The sequence below is a fragment of the Vespula pensylvanica genome, chromosome 4, assembly GCF_014466175.1.
Source record: "Vespula pensylvanica isolate Volc-1 chromosome 4, ASM1446617v1, whole genome shotgun sequence".
NCBI lineage: Eukaryota > Metazoa > Arthropoda > Insecta > Hymenoptera > Vespidae > Vespula > Vespula pensylvanica.
In genome coordinates, this window is record NC_057688.1 from 8,660,673 (window position 1) to 8,672,101 (window position 11,429).

The 11,429-nt window shown below is 39.6% G+C and overlaps 1 protein-coding gene across 7 annotated transcripts in view; it reads right to left on the reverse strand.

Moving 5' to 3' along the window:
- LOC122628649 (zinc finger homeobox protein 3) overlaps window positions 1-9,751 on the reverse strand; it is a 269,125-nt gene extending 259,374 nt beyond the window's left edge. For 6 of the 7 annotated variants that reach the window (XM_043811124.1, XM_043811126.1, XM_043811125.1 and 3 more), the window contains exon 1: window positions 7,041-7,154. The gene's annotated coding sequence lies outside the window, so the exon portion shown is untranslated. Of the gene's footprint in view, window positions 1-7,040; window positions 7,160-9,553 lie in introns of those variants that run through there. The other variant, XM_043811122.1, reaches the window with a different exon arrangement.
- Window positions 9,752-11,429: the final 1,678 nt, after the last annotated feature.

Below are 11,429 nucleotides of genomic sequence, written 5' to 3' on the forward strand. Positions count from 1 at the left end.
TAATAAATTGTTTTCGCGTGCCGTTATACACCTACAACGTTCGCGTTGGAAAGAGCATTAACGTGCGAGAAGACAATTAAATGAGCGAGTGAGAAGGAGAGACGGAGAGAACGAGAGAGAGAGAGAGAGAGAGAGAGAGAGAGAGAGAGAGAGAAAGAGAGAGGACGAAAAGAAAAATATAAAAAAAAGAGATAGAAAGAAAAAAAAGATGGTAAAGAAGAGACGAACGGATGGACAAACAGAAAGGGAGCTGCGGTAGAGGACGAAGGAGAGTGAGGAGGGAAGGAAGGAAGGAGGGAGGGAAGGAGGGAGGGCGGAGGAAAAAGAGAGGTAGAACATAAAACGTGTCCCGATCAGGGTGGATAACAGGCGGAGCTTCAGGATAAAGATACCGTAGGTATTTATTTCGATTTAATCGTCGCACAGGATCGCTACCAACGGCAAGGACACGCGTCTGGGTTGTGGCCGCACTATAATCTATTACTTTTTAATGCACCGGGGCAGTAGATTTTAAGGACTCCCGCGAAAGGGCCACCCGATATGGTAGAGAAAAAGTGTTGGTGTAGGAGGTGAAGGTGAAGGTGAAGATGGTAGAGAGAATGCTACGTAGAGAGGATGAGGGGCTGAGGGAGAGGGGGAGGAAGAAGGGAGGACGCGAACGTTTATCGGTTTGGCAAGGAAGATAGTTACTTAGAATTCATTTCGCTCGAACAGTTCGGGAAAAGGGCTGAGGGTCCGAAAGCGAGCCAGTAAATTAAAGGGACCAACGATATCGCTCGTAAAAATTCTTCGAGCCACGAGTCCTATACTATCCTCTTCTTGAGGACCGTAGGAGGATCGATGTTTGCCTCCTCCTTCTCCTCCTTCTATTCTTTTTTTTTTTGTTTTTGTTTTTTTCTTTTTCTTTTTCTTCTTCTTCTTCTTCTTCTTCTTCTTCTTCTCATCCCCTTTCCCTTCCCCCACCACTGCCACCACATACTCCTTAACCCTTTTCCCTTCTCTTGGCTCGTGTCTCTTCTTTAGAAGGCCGTGTTTTACGAATGTTTCGAAGATTGCAACGCGTACCGGTAACTTTACTGCCGCTATAATTACAGTTTCAGTAGTAACATCCTACGGGATATATACTTTCCTGTGAAACGAGAATGAAAGAGAGAAAGAGAGAAAATGTTTCTTGTCGGCTCGAAGCGCTAGAGTCAATGTTCTCCTTCCTTTAAGTCTCGTGAAATTACTCGAGAGATGAGAAAAAAAATGGCGAGGGAAAAAAAAGAAGGAGAAGAAGAAGAAGAAGAAGAAGATAAAAAAGGAAAGGGAAAAAAGAAAGATCGAAACAAATCGGCCAAGAAGAGAGCCCATGGAAGCTTCTTCGTTCCTTTCGACATTATGATCTCTTCTAATTGATCGTTTCGAACGATTTTTTATGGCCTCTTATACCTTCCTACGATCGACATTTTTAATATAGTCGATTATTTTTTTGCTTTTCTTCTTCATTTACTCTTTTCGATGTTAATTAACAAGAAACTTGAAAGATTAAAGGGAAAGAAATAGTTATTGACTGGCATATTAGATTCTCTTTCGGATCGATTCGAGAAACAGAAAGTAGGAAAGAGGGACAGACAGAAAAAGATATATAGAGAGAGATATACAGAGAGAGAGAGAGAGAGAGAGAGAGAGACAGAGAGATATAGAGAGTGAAACACATGCGTGTAGCAATCTAAACGAGTTAGAAAGAGAAATAATGTGTGCCGGTGCGAATGGGTTAAAAGTGCGTGCCAGGAGACTTTAGTGCCGTGATAATTACTGTACGAAGCACCGCCACAGGTCAATTATTGTGAAAGAGAGACTGAAACACGTTCGCGTTTTTATCGAGTCGTAATATCGTCGGACGTTTAATACAACAATTTTCCCGTTATTTTTCGGGGCCCTCAACCTAATCGCAAATAACATTATAAAATAACAAATTGCAAAAATAACTTATTACGTACATAGACGAAGCAAACTTACATAACTATTTTAATAAACAAACCTGTATCGTGATCACACATAAATGTGTCTATAGAAAGAGGAAAAGGAAAAAAAAAAAAAAAAAGAGGAGGAAGAAGAAGAAAAAAAAAAAGACGAAAAAAAGTTAATTAACCGTATAAATTAACGAACAGACGTTCGAAAACATCGTCGAACGCATGTAAATACATTACTACACGTATCATTTTCACACGCATATTTGGAATTTTTAAGAATGAAGATATATTCAGAGAGATAGATGAGTACATTTCAAAGGCGACTTCTTTTTTTTTTTCTTCCTTTTTTTCGTTTCTTTTTTCTTTTTTTCTTTCTTTTTTTTTTCAGAGCAAGGTCGAATTCGCGTTCGTGATTTTCGTGCTTCGTGAGAACGTCTTCAAGGGATTTCAGTAAAAGAATTAGTTACGGTATATACAGATGGCTTCATCTTTCTATTTATCTCTCTCTCTCTCTCTCTCTCTCTCTCTCTCTCTCTCTCTCTCTCTCTTTCTTTCATTATACGTCCGTCTCTTTTGCACCGACTAGCACGGGTAATTCGAAGGTGGCGTAATGAAGCCGGCCGGTTCGGTACGGTGTTAATTGGCGAGGAGACGATTACGCCGTATTGTGAATAAGATACTTCGTTAGTCATAAATTTACGTCACTGGCTGCCTTTACGTTCGAAGGACGTTCGAATCGTTGGACATCGAATATCTACTTACACGTATCACAAAACGATTTCGAATTTTCCTTCCGAAAAAAAAAGAAAGAAGAAGAAGAAGAAGAAGAACAAGAACCACAAAAAGACTAAAGAAGAAATAAAAGAGAAAAAAAAACGATGCACAGATATAGATGCACGTATATATCCATCATTCGTAAATCCGTCTATCGACGGATTCTAATGATTTTCAATTCGTTAGACAAACCTAACGTCGTTTCTCAAACACGTTCGGACCATCGAGAGAACATGGAATTGAATATCCGAGTCCTGGTTTACAAGAGCTCTCTTGATTTACGCGTTTGGAACGAAAATAGTTTCGGCTTGAAGCCTCGAAGATTCTTCTATCTCTTTCACACACACACACACACACACACACACAGATACTTTCTCACTATCTCTTTCTCTTTCTCTTTCTAAATCCCTAAATCTCTTAGTCCATTTAAAATTCGTCGATCCTACGTGAAAGAAAGACAAATCATTTTTCTTTTTCATGTAAAAATATTATTTATACCTCATTAAAAACCAACGAAGAAAATTTATTTATCGGCTCGACATTGATGTTGTAATTTGCAAAGAAAAAGAAACGATATTGATAGATTTATTTGCATTTTTTTCCCCTTCTCTTCACTCCCCGATACCTCTTCTACCCCTCGCTTCTATTCCGCCCCCACCAACCGGGATCGAGCGCGATAAAGCATGCTCCATTCGTCGCGTACGAAAATCATGGATAAAGAGAGATAGAAATACGAGTGAAAAAGAGAGAGAGAGAGAGAGAGAGAGAGAGAGAGAGAGAGAGAGGACGAACGAAAGAAGCGAGCAAAGAAGCGGGAGAAGCAGAGAGAGAGAGAGAAAGAGACAGAGGCGCCGTAATAATATTTAAAAATAGACGTCGAGCCGAGTGAAACGATGCGAAGGAAATCATAATAATAGCAATAATATTGAACGAAATTAAGCTTCGAAGGGAGAAGCTTTAAAGAGAGAGAGAGAGAGAAAGAGAAAGAGAGAAAGAGAGAGAAAGATAGAAGGGGAGAGGCGCTCGGTTCGCTGCTGGCAAATTCGAAATGTTTCGCAACAGGTGTCGCGGAAATTCGGTATACATCCGTGGCTGAAACTTAAGCCGTGCCTGTCGTGTAACACGAAGGAACACTTGTTGCCAAAGGAAAAGTTTCAAATCTCCCGCGCTTGGGAATATGCGGGTGTGAAGGAAGATGCAATTTTTCTTTTTTCTATATCTTCTTTTTTTTCTTCTTCTTCTTCAAATCCAATAACAACAACAACAACAACAACAACAACAATAATAATAGCAACAGCAAAGAAGAAGAAGAAGAAAAAGAAGAGGAAGAAGACGATTAAGAGAGTTTTATAATTAGGATTATAAATCGTACGTAACTTTGACATTGATTTACGATCGATCGTAAGAAAATCGAATATAGGATCGGTGATATAACGATTGTTATAAGATTTTAAAGATTAATTTTTTAAAACTCGATTCTCAGATTATATGGGAGTGTTTACACTCACTTTGTGTAGGATGATCGCGTGCCAGAACGATCAAACGTACACGCAATATTCTTATTTTTAACTGTAGAACCGAGCTGTCCGTCAGCGTCGTTTAATCATAGTTTATCTCTGGGATATGAACGAAGAACGATGGTCGATCGTGATAATGACGACGTTCATCGGTTATCTATCGATCGAGGCGACAGATCTTACTTACTTACTTCTTCTTTGGCTCTTCTCTTTTGTTATTACGAAATACGAATGAACTGAACGACGAAAATTCGTGAGATCGATTCATGAGTGTTAAAATGTTAAAGAAAAAAAAAAAAAAAAAAAAAGAAAGAAAAGCAGTACAAGAATAACAACCATCAACAACAACAAAGAAAGAGAAAGAGATAGATTAAAGATGAAGCATTTGTAATATCGATCGTAGAACTAAAATCGTCGAAGGGCGGAACTTTCCCATGGGTAAAGTTAAAAATGAAAAATAAAAAGAAGAATAAGAAGAAGAAGAAGAAGAAGAAGAAGAAAAAGCTGACGATAGAAAGAGAGAGAAAGCAAACGGAATAATCGCGGCTCGTTAATTCTCTCGACAAGGCTTCGGCAGTAAAATCATTTACACCGAAAGGAGCCGTGACGGCGTTCGCCTTCGCGTTATGATCCACGACTACGATCGCTTTCTCCCTCTCTCTCTCTCTCTCTCTCTCTCTCTCTCTCTCTCTCTCTCTCTCTCTCTCTCTCTCTCTCTCTCTCTCTTACAAATACTCGTGACTTTCGATCTCGCGAAGAAGTCTAGCGGTCTAGAATGCTTTTTGCCATGTTGGGATCACGTTTCGAGTAGACCGGAACTCGTGACTCTAGAGCGGATCGTTTACTCCTAACGCTATATACCTACCTACCTAGGACAGTCGAGTGTCTTTCCTAATAAAATAAGACTCGGAAAAACGAATCACCGTTGCTCCCTCGAGGCGACGCATCATTATGGGCGAGCGCATCGCATGCGGCACGAAAGCGATCGCGATTAACCGCCAGAACGCGACGCGACGCGACGCGACGCGACCCGACGCGAGACGAGACGAGGTGAGGTGAGTTGAGGTGAGTTGAGGTGAGGTGAAGTGAGGTGAAGTGAAGTGAGGTGAGGCGTGGTGAGGCAAGGCGAGGCGAGGCGAAGCGAAACAACGCGACTTCGGCCCATCGATGTTAGTCTCTTAATTGCGACACGTAATCGTGGTTCCCATTAGCTTTCGATCAACTTTCGGCCTTTCCAATCGATCCAAATTCTAACCTCGTACGTTTAGTACGTATCGTATATCGTACGAATTCGGAATAATTATCCATCCGACTACGAGCACGGGTCAAATCATTTTCTCGTCAGTCGCGATTATTTCTCCCTCTCTTTCTTTCCTTCTTCCTATAATTTTTTTCTCTTTTGTTCTTCTTTTTCCTTTTTTTTTTCTTTTTTTTTTGGTTTTTTTTTTCTTCTCTTGTTTTTTTATGCAATAGTAGTCAAAATATCAGTCGCGTTTGTGCATGCAATAAATGCGACGAATGACGACAGATGCCACATGCAAATACGTTATTCGTCTAATTACGAGCGTTGTCATACCGGCAATATGCTATTTCATTCTCTTTCTCTCTTTCTCTCTGCGGTTTTTAATCGATAACGACATTTGTCGGTAAAACCGTACTCCACTCGTTATTTATTTCTTTGTGTTTATTGTTAAGAGAAAAAGAAAGAAAAAAGAAAGAGAGAGAAAGAGAAAGAGAGAGAGAGAGAGAGAGAGAGAGACAGAAAGAAAAGGGGAAAAAATCTGTAAAAAATTACATGGAACGTATAGGTTTATACATAATATGCATACATTATATATATATATTTTTTCTCTATTTTATCCCCCTTACCCCGTAATTTATCGTTCCTTTCTTTGTAGCCAATTTGAAATTGTGCAACGTGGGCTTGACTAAATAACACGCTCTCGTGAAAACGTTTCTACCGGAAGTGCGTACTTTAATTAAACGTCGCTTCCGGCCTGTCATTAACTCGAGCGCTTACCGAGCTCGTGCGATTAGAAGCGAACGCTCAGAGACGACTCGTGACGAAAGGCGAGTAAGATCCGCTTTTACGAATTGCCAGAGATCTCGAGAAGTTCGTCTTCTTCGTCTTCCTCGTCCTCTTCGTCTGCATCTCCTTTTCCATCCTCGTTTGACGAGGCGTCGCTTCTGCAATACAGGAAATTCGCGCTGCTCCGTTTCTTAGGACGTTTAATGCGCCGTGAACATTTTTGGCAAGCGTTAACACGCGTCTGTCTCTTTTCTCTGTATCTTTCTCTCTCTCTTTCTGTCTCTGTCTCTGTCTCTGTCTATCTTCATCTTTCTTTCACGTGAAACCTTGTACGTATTCGAGTGATTCAATTAGCGCAAAAATCATCACGCGTATTTCGATGTAAATACATAGATACATAAGAGAGGATAAATGACGGAATAATAAAGTCACTTACTATTATTAGATCAACAAGTATACGAAGACGAATAAAATAGAAAAAGATAAGTTTCTTAAGATTAACGCGAACATGCGCCGGCTTGCTCGTTCGCTAATTAACCATTAACTCAGGTTTATTGGCACCGACAAATATTCGTTATTATGTTAAAACATTATGAAATCATAATGCTCCTTGACGTTCTGCCCAATCCTCGGATATAACTAACTTAATTTTCTTAGACGAGATAGAACATCGCTGCGATTAAATATAATTGATAATTGAGATTCTTTTATACATATATTTATGTTTATATTTATATATATACATATATATATATATATACATACCCAAAAAAGAATTGTGAAACGCAATCGTGAGGCGAGATCCAATCGGTCGAGAATTTCTTCTAGATGGTAGCCTAAAGCACTCTCCTGTTCGAGGTAAAGACGAAACTCGTCTTACTTTTCTTCGAATAAAAACACCAACGATAACGATAATATATATATATATATATATATATATATATATATATAAAGGAAGAAATACGAAGGAAATTTGAAAGAAATTTAAAAAAAAAAAAAAAAGAAAATGAAAAGAAAAAAGTAACAGCACGTTCCTTCGCTCTTCCTATCTTTTTCTTTTTTCCGTTTCTTTTTTTATTTCTTCTTCTTCTTCTTCCTCTTCTTTTTCTTCTTTTTCTTCTTTCTCTTTTTCCTCTTCCTACTCTTCACAAGTTTTCTCTCGGTGGATCACCGAGTCACCGTGTCTTTAACAATGTATCATCCTAGACTATCTCACCGATTAGCCACGGAAACGCACGGCACTTATTTCCCCCACTTTTTTCCAATATTCCATTACTTCCGTCATATTTCCGAATACACTTTCCTTTTTCCCTTTTTTTCTCTTTCTTTTCCTCTCACACGTGAGACGAACGTTAAAGACGAACGTACGAGATCGAGTCAAAGTCACCACGAGTTCTTCTATTTCAAACGTCACGAAGTTTATAAAGTTGAGGAAAAAATGATCGATCAAATAAATTCACCGTGTATACGTCTATATATATATATATATGTATGTATGTATGTATGTATATATAGATCAATTTCAATACTTTCTCGTTCGATCTTCAATCTACTCTTCGAGAATCGAGTCGATGAATTCTACCGAAAGAATTCGATATATATATATATATATTTATATATCCTTGTTTCCTTTAACGTTATCGACGACGTCGAAAAGCAAACAAAGAAAAAAAAAACAAATAAAAAAAAAATAATTGTCAAGAAAAGGATCAAACAAAAAAAAAACCAAATCAAAAGTCGAGTGATTCGAGGTCAACCCTCGAAAAAGGAAGAAATCCCCTTTCCGCACGAACGGAAGCGCAGGCGTTGTCCTAGGTCATTGACAAGACCGAACGACCGACCTCACGTGGCTACCATAAAGACGAACGAATGTCTGTTTCTACTGGCAGCCTTTAGGAACCCGCGATCACTTGGAAAAAACTCGAGTCCCTCGACGCCCGAGTTCGTAGAAACGACGAAAACTTTTCAGACACCCTGGTAAAAGGATACGAGTTAACGTAGAATCAGAGAAAGAGATAAGAGTAAGAATTTGAGATACATATATATACATATGTATATATATATATATATATATATATGTATATATGTATGTTGTGTGTATATATGTATATATAACACGCACGATTCACAACATCGAAGAAACAATGAACGGGACACTTTCTACCCTTCGATCGATGGATCCACCTTCATGGAAAGAATTTCCTAATCCGTTTTGACGATCTTCCAACGAAACGTCAGGCGCACGTGATCGGAACAGATCCCGAAGAATTCCTCAGAAGATACACGGCATCAATCCATCTGACAGCATTTGCTCGTCGATAAGATATGAAAAACTCGAATATATAATAACGGATTTTATTCGCACAAAATGTACTTTCTCTGTCTGTCTGTCTCTCTCTCTCTCTCTCTTTCTCGTTCTCTCTTTCTCTCTCTCTTTCTCAGTTTTTCTTTCTTTCTCTCTGTTGTTTAGGATAAACCAGGTCCACTTAGAAAGTATCTCGCTTCTCTAACATCTCCCAATACACTATCTACCCACTTCATCGTAAATAATCTCCTTATTTATATATATATATATATATATATATATATATGTACATATACATGTATATACATATGTATACATACATATGTATATATACGTATATATATATATATGTTTCGAACACAACAATCGAATAATTGGCTTTTCGTGTTAAGACAAAATCAATAAGGGTCATCGAATAAAAATCCCGATGCGCGATGATGTATCCTGGTTCGCGGTACGACGGCCGACTCACGTGGCGACGTGGTCCGAGCTCTCATCGACGGTGACCACTTCCTCGAGCCCTCGGCCAATCACAGTCCTCAGCAGGATGGTCCTCGGCGAGTCTCGGTAATTTTCGTTTATGTTCGGCTCTCGCGCCCGCCGCGTCGTCCGCCGCGCACCGTCCGTCACTACTTTTTCCTTCGCTAGGAACGTGCTGCACACACGATCGCGCGGAGGTGGAGGAAGAAATGTTTTCACAGAAGGAGAGGATTAGAAGAAGGAGAAGGAGGAGGAAGAGGAGGGGTAAGAGGAAAAGGAAGAGAGGGAAAGAGATGAAGGAGGAGGGGAAGAAGGAGGTGTAAAACGATGGATGAGTCTCGAAAAGTGCCAGTTCGCGTCCTCTTCTTCGAGATTTTAGAAAGAGAGAAAGAAAGAGAAAGAAAGACAGAGAGAAGGAAAGAGAGAGAGAGAGAGAGAGAGAATAGAGAAATAAATAGTTGTATAGAGCGTATACGTATGATTTTGTATGTACGTTTGTGTATGTGAGTTTACGTGTACGCACGTATGTAACAGAAAGAGAGAGAGAGAGAAAGAGAAAGAGAGAAAAGAGGCGCGAGAGCGCGCGCGCGCTCTTCCTTCCTTCTTTCCTTCCTTCCTTCCTTCCTTCCTTCTTTCTTTCACGCGTGAAAGCACGCGCTGGCTCGCGTCGAACGTGCGGCTCGTCCAGCGTCCGACACGATACTACCTCTCTCCCCTTCCTATCGTTCTTTCTCACTCTCCCTCGACGCCCCCTCCACTGGCCACCGTTCTCCTCTCTCTCTCTCTCTTTCCATCTATCTATGTATCTCTTTCTCTCTCTTTCTCTCTCTTTTTCTTACGAAGCAAAATGATTCTGTTTCTTCGGTCGTTGGTTTCTTTTTTTGAAAATTATGCATTTTTTAAATAAAACATTCGTTCTTTCATCTCTCTCTTTTTTTCTTTTTTCCTTTTGGTTTCTTTTTTTTTCTTTTCGTTGTCGTTGTCCATTCGTTTTTATTTCTCGATTAAAGATCATGAAATGAAACGCGATTGGTCAATCTCCTTTTCATCCTATTTTTCTCTCTTTGATTCTGTCTCTTTCTCTCTCTTGTTCTCTCTCTCTCTCTCTCTCTCTCTCTCTCTCTCTCTCTTTCACTCTCTTACTCTTTCTATTTCGTATAGAACGAACGAGAGAAGAGAATCGTCCATTATCGCGTGCCTCGTCAAATAAACGATTGGGACGTTCGCGTAACGTTTGATCTCTACTTTCAAATAGACGCCTTGTTTCGCGGTTGGCATTACGAAATCCTTCTTCACTGGCGCCACCGTGGAATTTATCAATCTCTGGAGATGTCGTTGGGTGAAAAAGAAATAGATAGATAGATAGATGGATGGATGGATAGCTAGGTAGATGAATGGATGGATGGATAAATGGATAGATGGATGGATGAACGGATAGATATGTTCATTAATGTCTAATGTCACTTATTCGAATAAGAGTGTGTATATATATATATATATATATATATATATATATATATAAATGCACGCAAACATTACATATACACATATACGTTTAGACAGATAAATTAGTAATAAGACGTAACGAAGAGAAATTATTTTGATACAAGTTAACCTGATTTCTCGAGAAATGAAATTAAGAGAGAGAGAGAGAGAGAGAGAGAGAGAGAGAAATGAAGAGTAACATGGCAGAAAGAGGATAGAAGAGGAGAGGAGAATGTGGGTGGTTCGTTTGAAACGTCCAAAGCTACTTGGAAATGATTTTACCGCATCCTAGATGTCCACTGCTATTTAAAGATGAAGTGTATGAGGCCGTTCATTCTCTCTCTCTCTCTCTCTCTCTCTTTCTCTCTATCACTTTCTCTTTCTTTTTCTCCTTCTCTCTCTCTCTTTTTCCCAGCTTCGTTTCAACGTCCCTCCTCGGAAAGTGAAAAACGCCCAGAGCGTGCGCTCGATCACCTTTCACGCGATGCCATCGTAGTCGGATAATCACTCGTGTCAAAGGTCTTCACGTTCATGAGGTGGTCCTCGAAACCCGTCGAAAGAAAGAGAAAGAGAGAGATGAACATACTTCTCATCTATCTTCGTCTCTCTTTCTCTCTTTCTTCTTCTCCTCGTTAATAAAGGATATCTCGTATCCAAGTAAATTCCACATCGACACGGACTCGAAACATTTACTATCTTCGAACGCAAAACATACCTATACAAAGACGTATAATATAATACGATCGTGCTTGTAACGTCAGTTTTATGCATGTATGCGTACCTGAGTGGAATTTAATTGCTAAGCGCTTATACCCGCGTTAATTATAAATGCGACCGCGATTGCCTTGACGTCTTTCTATAATTTCAGAACAGAACTTACTAAT